Consider the following 10,338-nt stretch of genomic DNA (forward strand, 5'->3'; position numbering starts at 1 on the left):
ACAGTAATCACAGGTGTTGAATTGGGAAAGCTAGCTAAAACAGTAGGTGAGACAACAGCTAATCAGCTAGCACAACAACAGCAGGTAAAATGGCGTAGACTAGGCAACGGGGCCAACAGATAAAACAAACAAGCAGAATGGAGTACCGTGATTTAACCGATATACCACAGCTAATAACTAATAACTATATACTACAGTATTTAACCGATATACCACAGCTAATAACTATATACTACAGTATTTAACCGATATACCACAGCTAATAACTAATAACTATATACTACAGTATTTAACCGATATACCACAGCTAATAACTAATAACTATATACTACAGTATTTAACCAATATACCACAGCTAATAACTATATACTACAGTATTTAACCGATATACCACAGCTAATAACTATATACTATATACTACAGTATTTAACCAATATACCACAGCTAATAACTATATACTACAGTATTTAACCGATATACCACAGCTAATAACTAATAACTATATACTACAGTATTTAACCGATATACCACAGCTAATAACTATATACTACAGTATTTAACCAATATACCACAGCTAATAACTATATACTACAGTATTTAACCGATATACCACAGCTAATAACTATATACTACAGTATTTAACCGATATACCACAGCTAATAACTATATACTACAGTATTTAACCAATATACCACAGCTAATAACTAATAACTATATACTACAGTATTTAACCAATATACCACAGCTAATAACTATATACTATATACTACAGTATTTAACCGATATACCACAGCTAATAACTAATAACTATATACTACAGTATTTAACCGATATACCACAGCTAATAACTATATACTACAGTATTTAACTGATATACCACAGCTAATAACTATATACTATATACTACAGTATTTAACCGATATACCACAGCTAATAACTATATACTACAGTATTTAACCGATATACCACAGCTAATAACTAATAACTATATACTACAGTATTTAACCGATATACCACAGCTAATAACTAATAACTATATACTACAGTATTTAACCGATATACCACAGCTAATAACTAATAACTATATACTACAGTATTTAACCGATATACCACAGCTAATAACTAATAACTATATACTACAGTATTTAACCAATATACCACAGCTAATAACTAATAACTATATACTACAGTATTTAACCGATATACCACAGCTAATAACTATATACTATATACTACAGTATTTAACCGATATACCACAGCTAATAACTATATACTACAGTATTTAACCGATATACCACAGCTAATAACTAATAACTATATACTACAGTATTTCACTGATATACCACAGCTAATAACTATATACTACAGTATTTAACCAATATACCACAGCTAATAACTATATACTACAGTATTTAACCGATATACCACAGCTAATAACTATATACTATATACTACAGTATTTAACTGATATACCACAGCTAATAACTATATACTACAGTATTTAACCGATATACCACAGCTAATAACTATATACTACAGTATTTAACCGATATACCACAGCTAATAACTATATACTATATACTACAGTATTTAACCGATATACCACAGCTAATAACTATATACTACAGTATTTAACCGATATACCACAGCTAATAACTATATACTATATACTACAGTATTTAACCAATATACCACAGCTAATAACTATATACTATATACTACAGTATTTAACCGATATACCACAGCTAATAACTATATACTATATACTACAGTATTTAACCGATATACCACAGCTAATAACTATATACTACAGTATTTAACCAATATACCACAGCTAATAACTATATACTATAGTATTTAACCAATATACCACAGCTAATAACTATATACTACAGTATTTAACCGATATACCACAGCTAATAACTATATACTACAGTATTTAACCAATATACCACAGCTAATAACTATATACTACAGTATTTAACTGATATAGCACAGCTAATACCTATATACTACAGTATTTAACCGATATACCACAGCTAATAACTATATACTATATACTACAGTATTTAACCGATATACCACAGCTAATAACTAATAACTATATACTACAGTATTTAACCGATATACCACAGCTAATAACTATATACTACAGTATTTAACTGATATACCACAGCTAATAACTATATACTATATACTACAGTATTTAACCGATATACCACAGCTAATAACTATATACTACAGTATTTAACCGATATACCACAGCTAATAACTAATAACTATATACTACAGTATTTAACCGATATACCACAGCTAATAACTAATAACTATATACTACAGTATTTAACCGATATACCACAGCTAATAACTAATAACTATATACTACAGTATTTAACCGATATACCACAGCTAATAACTAATAACTATATACTACAGTATTTAACCAATATACCACAGCTAATAACTAATAACTATATACTACAGTATTTAACCGATATACCACAGCTAATAACTATATACTATATACTACAGTATTTAACCGATATACCACAGCTAATAACTATATACTACAGTATTTAACCGATATACCACAGCTAATAACTAATAACTATATACTACAGTATTTCACTGATATACCACAGCTAATAACTATATACTACAGTATTTAACCAATATACCACAGCTAATAACTATATACTACAGTATTTAACCGATATACCACAGCTAATAACTATATACTATATACTACAGTATTTAACTGATATACCACAGCTAATAACTATATACTACAGTATTTAACCGATATACCACAGCTAATAACTATATACTACAGTATTTAACCGATATACCACAGCTAATAACTATATACTATATACTACAGTATTTAACCGATATACCACAGCTAATAACTATATACTACAGTATTTAACCGATATACCACAGCTAATAACTATATACTATATACTACAGTATTTAACCAATATACCACAGCTAATAACTATATACTATATACTACAGTATTTAACCGATATACCACAGCTAATAACTATATACTATATACTACAGTATTTAACCGATATACCACAGCTAATAACTATATACTACAGTATTTAACCAATATACCACAGCTAATAACTATATACTATAGTATTTAACCAATATACCACAGCTAATAACTATATACTACAGTATTTAACCGATATACCACAGCTAATAACTATATACTACAGTATTTAACCAATATACCACAGCTAATAACTATATACTACAGTATTTAACTGATATAGCACAGCTAATAACTATATACTACAGTATTTAACCGATATACCACAGCTAATAACTATATACTATATACTACAGTATTTAACCGATATACCACAGCTAATAACTAATAACTATATACTACAGTATTTAACCGATATACCACAGCTAATAACTATATACTACAGTATTTAACTGATATACCACAGCTAATAACTATATACTATATACTACAGTATTTAACCGATATACCACAGCTAATAACTATATACTACAGTATTTAACCGATATACCACAGCTAATAACTAATAACTATATACTACAGTATTTAACCGATATACCACAGCTAATAACTAATAACTATATACTACAGTATTAACCGATATACCACAGCTAATAACTATATACTACAGTATTTAACCGATATACCACAGCTAATAGCTAATAACTATATACTACAGTATTTAACCGATATACCACAGCTAATAACTATATACTACAGTATTAACCGATATACCACAGCTAATAACTAAATACTATATACTACAGTATTTAACCAATATACCACAGCTAATAACTATATACTACAGTATTTAACCGATATACCACAGCTAATAACTATATACTATATACTACAGTATTTCACTGATATACCACAGCTAATAACTATATACTACAGTATTTAACCAATATACCACAGCTAATAACTATATACTACAGTATTTAACCGATATACCACAGCTAATAACTATATACTATATACTACAGTATTTAACTGATATACCACAGCTAATAACTATATACTACAGTATTAACCGATATACCACAGCTAATAACTATATACTACAGTATTTAACCGATATACCACAGCTAATAACTATATACTATATACTACAGTATTTAACCGATATACCACAGCTAATAACTATATACTACAGTATTTAACCGATATACCACAGCTAATAACTATATACTATATACTACAGTATTTAACCAATATACCACAGCTAATAACTATATACTATATACTACAGTATTTAACCGATATACCACAGCTAATAACTATATACTATATACTACAGTATTTAACCGATATACCACAGCTAATAAACTATATACTACAGTATTTAACCAATATACCACAGCTAATAACTATATACTATAGTATTTAACCAATATACCACAGCTAATAACTATATACTACAGTATTTAACCGATATACCACAGCTAATAACTATATACTACAGTATTTAACCAATATACCACAGCTAATAACTATATACTACAGTATTTAACTGATATAGCACAGCTAATAACTATATACTACAGTATTTAACCGATATACCACAGCTAATAACTATATACTACAGTATTTAACCGATATACCACAGCTAATAACTATACTACAGTATTTAACCAATATACCACAGCTAATAACTATATACTACAGTATTTAACCGATATACCACAGCTAATAACTAATAACTATATACTACAGTATTTAACCGATATACCACAGCTAATAACTATATACTACAGTATTTAACCGATATACCACAGCTAATAACTAATAACTATATACTACAGTATTTAACCGATATACCACAGCTAATAACTATATACTACAGTATTTAACCGATATACCACAGCTAATAACTATATACTACAGTATTTAACCGATATACCACAGCTAATAGCTAATAACTATATACTACAGTATTTAACCGATATACCACAGCTAATAACTATATACTACAGTATTTAACCGATATACCACAGCTAATAACTAAATACTATATACTACAGTATTTAACCAATATACCACAGCTAATAACTATATACTACAGTATTTAACCGATATACCACAGCTAATAACTATATACTATATACTATAGTATTTAACCGTGGTAAATTTGCCATATACCATGCCCCTTCGGACCTTATTTCTTAAATAGACCATTCAATCTTAATTCTAGGGTGACCAGACGTCCCCGATTTTGGTGGCCAGTACCCGGATATAACTGTTCCAGAAAATGTCTCTGATTAGGCTTGAGAAAGGAAAAACAACAACTTTGAAGTTAAATTGAGTCTGATATGCTCCCGCAGCTTTGCCACGGGCCTTTTTATGACAACGTTTAATCAGTGGTACATTAACCACCATATGAACAGCCATGTCCAGGTTTTGGTGACAGGTTTTTCACGAGAATATTCTAAAATCGTAATAAAAACAATATGCAATTTCAGAGTTTCCTTTAGGAAAAGTAGGCGCCGGACATCACGACAGGGAATTTGCCGGACATTTTAGAAATGTAACGGTCATAAGCATTCAGACCTAACCTGGCGCAGCCAGCGCCATCAATAAACGAGGGATGTTGGCCAAAGAAGCCCCATTTACATGTTCTTAAAAACCACCTATAACAAATTACAAAAACACTATTCCTTGTGTTTTAATGTGTAGCATAGGCAAAACTTTATATATATAAAAGACTACTTTCCTAAAACATGAATTGTCCTCCTGTCGTGGTGACTAGTACTGGCCGCCTCCCAGACGTCCTACTGGGTCCACTGCCGCGCGGATGGTCTTTGCCTGTGGATCTTCTCTTGACCGCAGTATGAGCCTCTTTCCTGGTGAGGGGGGCCTCTCGGTCTTCCTACCGGAGGCTGAGTTAGCAATGGAGCCCTGGGCTTCACTTTATCAACCCGGGTCACCCCTCTTGGTACATATCTGCTTGCCACAGAGGTTAGTTCACTCCTTCCTACTGGAAACATTTCACCGGGTAGTTGGTGACACGGTATACTACCCGTCAGCGGGGGTTATTTCTGTGTACAACACCAAAGAGTAATCCGATATTTATTTATCGTCCGCTCGGGCGCTATTTTAGCGTGGCCCAGTTCTTACTGCGTGTTATCTCGTATTTCACGCAGGATACGTTCAACCGTGGCGTTATACTAGGTTATTTGTGTGCGCGCGGCATAGTCTCAGACACTCCTGCTAGCGTTTCTAGTTGACCGGACAACACACTCACTGGTGAGTCACACTCGCCAAATACCGGTTATAGGGTTTCAGCTAAAACAAATTTATTGAAATACATTCTTAACTGAAAGCAGGGGTTCAGCACTTCATCTGAGTAAGGACAAACTACAGCCTACTCAGTGCTCTTCACACAGTTACCCTCGAGCTCCCCTGTGGTTTCCTGCTGGAGCCCACAATATGGACTCGCTGCAGGACACCTAAGGTGAAGCCCCTGAGTCTGTAGTTGTTATAATGCTACTCTTCTTCTTCTACACTTTATTCAACAAATCATTTAACTAGTCAATGAAACCCAGTAACACTTCTCTTTTAGTTCCACAACTGTTGGAATTTATAGTTTATTTTGTATTTTTTATATTGCAATTACAATTCAGTAGCTTCTAACAATAGTAATTAAGTTCTGTTCTTACCTCAAGAGTCTTCTAACTTCTAACAATAGTAATTAAGTTCTGTTCTTACCTCAAGAGACTTCTAACAATAGTAATTGAGTTCTGTTCTTACCTCAAGAGTCTTCTAACTTCTAACAATAGTAATTAAGTTCTGTTCTTACCTCAAGAGACTTCTAACAATAGTAATTGAGTTCTGTTCTTACCTCAAGAGTCTTCTAACTTCTAACAATAGTAATTAAGTTCTGTTCTTACCTCAAGAGACTTCTAACAATAGTAATTGAGTTCTGTTCTTACCTCAAGAGTCTTCTAACTTCTAACAATAGTAATTGAGTTCTGTTCTTACCTCAAGAGTCTTCTAACTTCTAACACATCAGTCAGCTCCTGATCTGTGTTCCCCAGAATCTCCGCTCCTCTCCCCATCTTTTACATTGGTTTTTCTACTCCTGAATTCCCCAAGCCCATGGCCTCTTTTGACTACAGCCACACAAGACATCCTCAACCTGACACGTGAGATAAACACAGTGGTTCCTTTACATGTGACGTCTACACAGAGTCAGATAAACACAGTGGTTCCTTTACACGTGACGTCTACACAGAGTCAGATAAACACAGTGGTCCTTTACACGTGACGTCTACACAGAGTCAGATAAACACAGTGGTTCCTTTACACGTGATGTCTACACAGAGTCAGATAAACACAGTGGTTCCTTCGTAGGTGATGACAATCCGTGACGTCTACACAGAGTCAGATAAACACAGTGGTTCCTTCGCAGGTGATGACAATCCGTGACGTCTACACAGAGTCAGATAAACACAGTGGTTCCTTCGTAGGTGATGACAATCCGTGACGTCATCTGCTTCATGTCTCACGTGCCATCAGGCAACTGTACCAACTCCATCCCAGCGTTGAGATCTTACAGGGTGTGGCCAGAAAGGAACCTCCGCCCTCCAGCAGTGGATCATCTGCATAGTCTACCTGCACCAATCAGGTGGAGGGAGGAGTCACCAATCACTTCCTCTCTGCCTTTAACTGGGTTCTGTTGCTCCCCAACTGTCTGTGGCTGAGGCTTCTCCTCTCTGCCTTTAACTGGGTTCTGTTGCTCCCCAACTGTCTGTGGTTGAGGCTTCTCCTCTCTGCCTTTAACTGGGTTCTGTTGCTCCCCAACTGTCTGTGGCCTTTTCCTGTCCTTCTTCTGCTTCTTCTTCCTTGTCTCAGTGTTACCATGACTCTGTCTAGAGACTGGAGGGAGGAGTCACCAGGTCCTCTTCCTTGTCTCAGTGTTACCATGACTCTGTCTGGAGACTGGAGGGAGGAGTCAACAGGTCCTCTTCCTTGTCTCAGTGTTACCATGACTCTGTCTGGAGACTGTTTGGGGTCGGAGTCAACAGGTCCTCTTCCTTGTCTCAGTGTTACCATGACTCTGTCTGGAGACTGGAGGGAGGAGTCACCAGGTCCTCTTCCTTGTCTCAGTGTTACCATGACTCTGTCTGGAGACTGGAGGGAGGAGTCAACAGGTCCTCTTCCTTGTCCCAGGTTCACCATGACTCTGTCTGGAGACTGGAGGGAGGAGTCAACAGGTCCTCTTCCTTGTCTCAGTGTTACCATGACTCTGTCTGGAGACTGGAGGGAGGAGTCACCAGGTCCTCGTCCTTGTCTCAGTGTTACCATGACTCTGTCTGAAGACTGGAGGGAGGAGTCACCAGGTCCTCTTCCTTGTCTCAGTGTTACCATGACTCTGTCTGGAGACTGGAGGGAGGAGTCACCAGGTCCTCTTCCTTGTCTCAGTGTTACCATGACTCTGTCTGGAGACTGGAGGGAGGAGTCACCAGGTCCTCTTCCTTGTCTCAGTGTTACCATGACTCTGTCTGGAGACTGGAGGGAGGAGTCAACAGGTCCTCTTCCTTGTCTCAGTGTTACCATGGACTCTGTCTGGAGACTGGAGGGAGGAGTCAACAGGTCCTCTTCCTTGTCTCAAGTGTTACCATGACTCTGTCTGGAGACTGGAGGGAGGAGTCACCAGGTCCTCTTCCTTGTCTCAGTGTTACCATGACTCTGTCTGGAGACTGGAGGGAGGAGTCACCAGGTCCTCTTCCCTTGTCTCAGTGTTACCATGACTCTGTCTGGAGACTGGAGGGAGGAGTCACCAGGTCCTCGTCCTTGTCTCAGTGTTACCATGACTCTGTCTGGAGACTGGAGGGAGGAGTCACCAGGTCCCTCTTCCTTGTCTCAGTGTTACCATGACTCTGTCTGGAGACTGGAGGGAGGAGTCACCAGTCCTCTTCGTTGTCTCAGTGTTACCATGACTCTGTCTGGAGACTGGAGGGAGGAGTCACCAGGTCCTCTTCCTTGTCTCAGTGTTACCATGACTCTGTCTGGAGTCTGGAGGGAGGAGTCACCAGGTCCTCTTCCTTGTCTCAGTGTTACCATGACTCTGTCTGGAGACTGGAGGGAGGAGTCACCAGGTCCTCTTCCTTGTCTCAGTGTTACCATGACTCTGTCTGGAGACTGGAGGGAGGAGTCACCAGGTCCTCTTCCTTGTCTCAGTGTTACCATGACTCTGTCTGGAGACTGGAGGGAGGAGTCACCAGGTCCTCTTCCTTGTCTCAGTGTTACCATGACTCTGTCTGGAGACTGGAGGGAGGAGTCACCAGGTCCTCGTCCTTGTCTCAGTGTTACCATGACTCTGTCTGGAGACTGGAGGGAGGAGTCACCAGGTCCTCTTCCTTGTCTCAGTGTTACCAATGACTCTGTCTGGAGACTGGAGGGAGGAGTCACCAGGTCCTCTTCCTTGTCTCAGTGTTACCATGACTCTGTCTGGAGACTGGAGGGGAGGAGTCACCAGGTCCTCTTCCTTGTCTCAGTGTTACCATGACTCTGTCTGGAGACTGGAGGGAGGAGTCAACAGGTCCTCTTCCTTGTCTCAGTGTTACCATGACTCTGTCTGGAGACTGGAGGGAGGAGTCAACAGGTCCTCTTCCTTGTCCTCAGTGTTACCATGACTCTGTCTGGAGACTGGAGGGAGGAGTCACCAGGTCCTCTTCCTTGTCTCAGTGTTACCATGACTCTGTCTGGAGACTGGAGGGAGGAGTCACCAGGTCCTCTTCCTTGTCTCAGTGTTACCATGACTCTGTCTGGAGACTGGAGGGAGGAGTCACCAGGTCCTCGTCCTTGTCTCAGTGTTACCATGACTCTGTCTGGAGACTGGAGGGAGGAGTCACCAGGTCCTCTTCCTTGTCTCAGTGTTACCATGACTCTGTCTGGAGACTGGAGGGAGGAGTCACCAGGTCCTCTTCGTTGTCTCAGTGTTACCATGACTCTGTCTGGAGACTGGAGGGAGGAGTCACCAGGTCCTCTTCCTTGTCTCAGTGTTACCATGACTCTGTCTGGAGTCTGGAGGGAGGAGTCACCAGGTCCTCTTCCTTGTCTCAGTGTTACCATGACTCTGTCTGGAGACTGGAGGGAGGAGTCACCAGGTCCTCTTCCTTGTCTCAGTGTTACCATGACTCTGTCTGGAGACTGGAGGGAGGAGTCACCAGGTCCCTCTTCCTTGTCTCAAGTGTTACCATGATGACTCTGTCTGGAGACTGGAGGGAGGAGTCACCCCAGGTCCTCTTCCTTGTCTAAGTGATTACCATGACTCTGTCTGGAGACTGGAG

Source organism: Oncorhynchus kisutch, unplaced genomic scaffold (genome assembly GCF_002021735.2).
Source record: "Oncorhynchus kisutch isolate 150728-3 unplaced genomic scaffold, Okis_V2 Okis01b-Okis20b_hom, whole genome shotgun sequence".
NCBI classification, from domain to species: domain Eukaryota; kingdom Metazoa; phylum Chordata; class Actinopteri; order Salmoniformes; family Salmonidae; genus Oncorhynchus; species Oncorhynchus kisutch.